The following is a 7,138-nucleotide window of genomic DNA, read 5'->3' on the forward strand; positions in this document are numbered from 1 at the left end:
TAAAATAAATAAAGATAATTTTCTTTTAAGATTTTTGAAGACAGGAATTTTGTGTTTCTTCAGTATTCCTGGGTCTTTTTTTTCTTTTTGCAGGGTGGGAGTGGGGAGAATATTTCTCTCATATATCAAAGGCTCGTTTAGGAGGATGGAAAGGTAGGCTTTGGCTGTCATGAAAAGAACAAAAAAAAAACCTGGGTTAGTTAGTTAATTGGACCCAGCAACATTAAACAGAAATATCTTAGGGAAAAGGCAGCCAATGAGATATTTCCTAGGGAATCGAAATTCCTTGAAAGGGCCTGCAAGGCATTATGAAGGGAGTCTAGACTGAATGGGGAACCACCCATTCAGAAGAAGGTGCTTCTAATACCAATCTTTAAATAAAAGGAAAAACATGTGGTGAGATTAGGAACAAGTACTTTAATGGTTTTTAGATTCATTTTCTTGATCATTATTAAAAAGGTAAAATAAAATGATGAATATGGAAGTAAGTGGTTTAAACACTTACATATTATTTCCAGTATTCAGAAGCACCTTGCGCTGTTGCTCTGGAGAGCACACAAAGCCTTCTCAACTCACAGGTGAACAGGTGAGCATGCCCTTCTTCCTGCCTACTGTTTCATCTCAGTGGATTGGAAGGAAAATACAGGTTCTGTGAACATAACAAACAGCCAATAGGGTCATCCAGGCCAGGGTAAGGTCTCTGGGGGCAGCTGGCAGAGACTGGGGCATCCACACAGGAGTCTCTGGAGGGGCTTCAAATGTCTCCTCCTTCTCTTCTCCATCCCCCTCCTCGTCTGCTTCTTTTCGAACTTTTCTCTTTGAAAAAATGCAAACCTACAAGAAAGTTGCGAAACTAGTACCCCATACACTAAAATGAATCCCATATACTGCTCTCCTAAATCACTAATTTTGTCACATTTGTCTTCTCTCTGTGCACGTGTGTGCAAACATATATAATACGCGCATGAAGTATACTCGTACGCTACGATTGTTATTTTGCTGAACAAGGTGGTCTTTCATCCTAAATACATCAGCGTGTATCTCCTGAGAATAAGGATATTATCTGACATAACCCCAATTCAGTTACTGAATTCAGGAAATTAATCTTGATATAATACTATTATCTAATAGACATTCCATATTCAAATTTCACTAATTGTCTCAATAACATACTTTGTACCACTTTTTTTTTTTTTCTGATCCAGGATCCAATCCAGGGTCATGCACTGCATTGAACTGTCTTGTCTCTTTAGTGTCCTCAATCTGGAACAGACTTTCACGATGCTGACATCTTTTTGAAAGACACAGGACAGCTGTTTTGCAGAATATCCCTCAATTTAGGCCTGATGTTTCCTCGTGATTAGATTCAAGTTACACATGTATATCAATGATAGTGTGTCATTCTCAGGACACCCTACTGAACTTTGATCACAAGGATGAGGCCATTTTTGGAAGACTCGGCTTAGAAATGATCTGTTTCCCCTTGGTAAAAGTAATCTGTAGGGAGATACATTGATATTGTACAAATATTCTGTTCCCTAGCAAACTCACTCACTGGTTTTTGCACAAACTCCTCTTATTATTTTTGTTTGTAATGATGGCCAATTAGTTCATTTAAACAGTTCTGGAATTTAATTACATGCTCAGCCCTTGCCAGCCCTGAGCTGGTATGTCCTATCAGTTTATCGCATGCCATGAGCCTTTCCGTTCATTTTAAAACTATTCCCTTTCCATGCTAACGTGAGGATTTGGAGAGTAACCCACATTCACACTTTACACCTGAGTGATGACGACACCGGGGGCTGCTAATATCTCGATACATTTCCCCTTTCCTTTTTCACTCCATGGACGTGAAGAAAAGTGACCTTGCCTGGACTCTATCCATAGGAAACTATGGTTGCTTTAGAGCAGCTGGGCAAAGGAGGTGGGGAAAAACTCCTAAATTCAAAAACCAAACCAAGGCCCAGCCAATATGGGAAACAAAATGCCCACTCAGTCTGCAAGCCACAGCAGGGCATCCTGCTGACTTCTGAGCAAAATTAATTGCTAGAACCTGGCAGGTCTCCAAATATCCGCCGTTTTCCTCCCCCTTCATTACCGCAAATCTCTGCTGTCACTTCTTAATCAACGCTGCCTTCATAATTCTATAGACTGTATTTTGCTTGCATTTAGAGAGGAATTGGTGCAAACACCACTTTCACTCAGCAATTATTTTGCATGAGGGTTTAAGTTGGAGCTCAAAGTTGGACAAAATTTGGAATTTAGGTAGCAAAAACCCCTTAGGGCACTCCAGGAACCACACCAGACTCCTACCTACACTAGATAAACGTGTAGAAACTGTCTCAAGGTCATGAAGATACATCCTGCAAATATTGGCCCATAAAGTGTAATCAGCAAGCTCTCTCTTTCTCTCTCTTTTTTTTTTTCTTTTGCTAGTGGTACAAAAATAAAAGAGACCAATAAAAAGCAGTTGGCCACAAAGGGGAAATACTTTAACATTTATTGGGAAGTTTTCGACTAGCTTACTTTCCTGCTTGCTATGGGAATATTACAAGATGTAACTTGTTTTTTCTCCAGATCTTGTCTTTATGCTCCAATCCTTTCCTCATCTGCAAAACCAAATAACTCAAACCAAGTAGTGAAATATCATTAGGATAAGGGGAATCATGTCCACTGACACTGAATATCAAACAGTTAGCTAATGAGCCAGGAAAGGGGAATTTAAAGGAGTTTGCACTAATGATAATGCAGGAAAAACATAAGTCATACTTGCAGAATCTAGGTGAACTGGTGGTTTGAGGAAGGCATGAAGAAGGCCTCTGTTAATAAACAAAAGAGATAATTCAGGCCAATTTTAATTTTTCTTTCTTCATTGGAAAATTGGCATATGACCATCTAATGCCCAGAGAAGTCACACAGTCTAAAACCCAACCACCAAATAAAACTGCCAATGGCCCAAATCAATTTTCTTAAAAATTCTTCTGGGATAAACATTCTATAACCTCTCTTAAGAAGAAAAAAATCAAAGTAGGTCTGACTGCAAGAAGGAGCTGGCAGTCATACTCTGTTTATATAAAAGGACATGGTCAATTCAACTGGTATAATGGCGCACATATGTAGGTTATGTTGGCATAATGGTATTTGGAAGGTCCCAGGACACCTGAACCTTGTTAATATACTTGGCTAGAGTCACTTCTGTGGCTCAAAGTTCTCCAATGGTTCCTTCTCTTTACATTTAGAATAAAATCCATGTTCTTTTCCACGGTTTTTAAGACCCACTGATCTGGCCTCTGCTTTTGTCAATCTGCTCCTGTATCACCCGCTCTACCCCAAAGTTCATGATTCTCTAGCCCCATGGGATTTCTCTCAGCTCCTGAGCTTGCCAACACGTCTGTCTCAGGGATTGTGCATTTGCTATTTCCACTGCCTGGACAGCAGGATCCCGGCAGGCCTGGTCTTCAGACCTCAACTCACATATCATCTCCTCAGAGAAATCTTCTGTGCTCACTGCACCCAAAGCATCCCTGCCCAGTCACTCTCTATGAATCTATTCTCTTTTTACCGCCTCTCAGGACCTGCAAGCCTTGCTCATTTGTTTCTCTACCCGTTTATTTTCTCACTACTCCCAACAGGAGACCATTTTGGCCCTGTTCACTAGGGTATCTCCAGCACTCAATAGACTAGAGCTCAATAACTATAGGTTGAACTAACAGAAGCCAAATGAAAACCTGTAACATGTGAAGAACGTATGGTTTACACAGCATTGGGTTCTGCTTCATATCAGCACTTCTGCCTTGCACTTTAAGTATTTAGGATCAAGTTTAATGTTCTCTAACACAGCAGTCCTCAACCTTTTTGGCACCAGGGACCGGTTTGGTGGAAGACAATTTTTCCACGGACGGGGGTGGGACGGGGGAGCGGATGCTTCAGGCGGTAATGCGAGCGCGAGCAATGGGGAGCGGTGGGGGAGCGGCAGGTGAAGCCTCGCTCACTCGCCCGCCACTCACCTCCTGCTGTGCAGCACAGTTCCTAACAGGCCGCGGACCGGTACTGGTCTGCGGCCTGCGGGTCGGGTCGGGGACCCCTGCTCTAACAGACCAAGAGCTCTTTGAGGCTAAGAGTTCAGCCTTATACGTCCCTCTCTCTCCTGCAGCACCCAGTGCTCAAGGCAGTTTGCTGAATGTCTGCAGGAGGGAAGGAAGGAAGGAAAGGGAGAAAGGGAAGGAAAGAAAAGGAGGGAGGGAAGAATGTGTCACCTGGTGGGCAATGATTTTTCCTGTAGCAACACACTGAAGCAGGCAACCATGAATTTGCCTCTGGGGCTTGTCACAATAAGGATTCTGCTCTCAGTATTAATTCAGAGCAGAGAAGTGCTGTCAAGTGTCTGAGGGAGTGTGGAAGGTGGTACCAGAGAATTCTCTCCTGGGCAGCTCCTAAACCATGGGAAGCCAAAGCTGAGCAAGTGAGAGACGTGCTTTCCCAGGAGCCCCGAGGAAAGATCTTTAAAATCAGGGAACCAGATGGTCTGCCTTATTAAAGGGTGCCTCTCAAAGACAAATCTTTTTTATTTTTTTTTTCCTCTAATACTCACCTTGGTGAAAGGTGAACTTCTACCTTGGAATCAATCTCTCTAAGGTCCCCTGTTACAGCCTCAACTTCTGTTCAGAAGCAGGACACTCAACCTCTGCTGTCTACTTGGTGTTTATGAAGAGGCAGCTGAATGCATCCCCAGCAGCCCAAGGGCGCCATTTTTGCCCATAAGAGGAAAGCTGCATCTCAGAGATGGGGTACGAATCCCGTCTCCACGTAGGAGAAAGCACCTAAACTGCTGCATTTACCCTCTAAACATCTGCTGTGTTCCTGTGACACCACACTCCTACTAGGATGCTTTCTGTAAAAAGCCCTGGAATGGCTCCCTGTCGGCCATTCTGTGAAGACAGCATGATGTAGTTAAAAGAGGGAACTACTCTGAGTTTGGCCACAAAGTACCTGTCAGATCTTGGACAAGTCCAATCATCTCCTTGGATCTGTTTTCTCCACTGGGCCAGATGACTTTACCTTGGGAAGAAAACAACACTAAAATCATGACTTAAATTACAATTAAAGATTGCTACTTCTGACTTATAAGGGAGTTCCTGAATTATTTCAGTGACCATCTTCACTTGGTTTTTGTTTAGTTTGTTTTGTTTTGTTTTGATCTAAGTCAGTGGCTCTCAAACTGCTGTCCCTAGACTAGTGGCATCAGCATTATCTGGGGAACTCACTGGAAATAAAAATTCTCAGGCCCCATCACAGACCTACTTGCTGAATCAGGAACTCTGGGGATGTGACCCAGAATTCTGTACATTAACAAGCCCTGTAGGATATTCTGACGCTCATATTTGAGAACTGCTGGTCTAAACAAATACTTTGAAGGGCCCTGAAACAAACGTATGTTTGTAGCCTTCCCTACATCTGAGCACTCATTTCCATCTATGGTCTCCAGGGTCCCAGGGTCTCTAAGTCCACCCATCTCTAAGGACAGGGCACATGACTTTGCTAAGCCATCAGTGCATTCCTTTCTTCTGGCTACAGTCACTGGTGCAGGGTGGCCATGTGACTTAAGCAGATCCAAACAAAGGGAGTTGCAGGACTTTTCTGGGACAGCAACACTCCCGGTGAGGAAGTGTCCTGGGTGACAGCTGTTTGGGGACCATAAAGAGAATCAGGCTTAGGATGAACCAGACACCATGGAAGGAAGATGGGAGACATAAGGAAACTGAGGCTTTGGTGACACTGTACGACCAAGCCTTGCTTGGTGTCAGTTCTACCACAGTTTTATCTCTTCTGGGTCAAAAGCCAAAAAATTGTATTTATTTTTTAAGCTTATTTGAACCTGGAACCAAGTGCATTAGCTCTAACACCCACTTTGAGTGTGAAAAGTGAGGACTCCTTGCACCCTGGTCTAGAAAGAGAAATCACCAAGAGAAATAAATCACCAAGAGAGTAAAGCATTCGCCATAAGAGTAATAAGAACGTGATGTTGTTTCCTGGCTAAGACTGAGGAGAATGCAGATGGGGTGGGGAGGTAAGGAGACGAGGGGAAAAAAAGGAATATTTGAGAAGGGAAGGGAAGAAAGTTTATGACAAAAGTCGGATACTTTTAAGAATGAAAACAGCAAAAGCCTTCTTTCCGAACAAAATTGTACACACAATCCCCCAGATTGAGGTCCTGCATCTGCTCTGTCTTCCCATAGCCCCTCCTGGGACCCCTAATGTTGTCTGTGAAACCTAGGGCTCCTCAAACCAGTTTGAGAATCACTCGTCTAGGCAATTAATAAGGCACTGTCTGTCTTTAAGAATTATAGCTTTGTCCAGATACTTGAATAAAATAAATTTAAAAAAAAAAAAAAGGTCAGATACTTTGTGGGGAATGTGGCCATTTAAAAAATGGCCTCTAGTGGAGATAGGCTGATATATTTTCAATAACCGTGAAGGCATTGTCCTAAGCTCTTTCTACGCATTAACTCAACTTAACCCTCCCGACAACCTATAAGAGGCAACCAACGTCAGAGGGCAAGAGGGAGAGCCGAGATTCAATAGCAGGCAGCCTGACTCCAGACTCTGTTCTCTTCCGTGTTACGATGTGTTTGAGAACTTTGGCTGAAATTACCTTTTGTGCCCACTGAACTTTCTCCCACCATCTGCTCCACTACACATCCTGACTTAGTGCTGCTTTGAGAAGAATGAAGGAAGAGGTAAGAGGAAAAAAGTGGGCTCTGCATGGGATGCAGCCACGTAGAAGGATGGTCACAGGAACCAAGGGGATGGCTGTGAGCCAGGCCAAGGAAGAAAGGAAGATGACAACAGAAGCTGATCCAGGAGTGACTGTGCAATAATCAACCCCTTTTCTGAAAGAGGTTCTGCCTTGAAGGGGGACATGGGAGTGAGGAAGAGAAAGAAGAAAAATGTTTGTTGACATCAGGCTTCAACTGGCTCCAAATGTCTATGAGGCTGTGCATCTGAATTGTCCCTTTGACATTCAAGGGCCTCTAAAATCTAGATAGATCTTATTTCAGAGGCCACATTTGGCTGGTCAGTATGTTTTATTTGTCCTGCAAAATGATGATGAAAATTTTATAGTTTATTTGTAGCATTT

The sequence above is a fragment of the Lipotes vexillifer genome, unplaced genomic scaffold (genome assembly GCF_000442215.2).
Source record: "Lipotes vexillifer unplaced genomic scaffold, Lipotes_vexillifer_v1.1 scaffold417, whole genome shotgun sequence".
Taxonomy (NCBI): domain Eukaryota; kingdom Metazoa; phylum Chordata; class Mammalia; order Artiodactyla; family Lipotidae; genus Lipotes; species Lipotes vexillifer.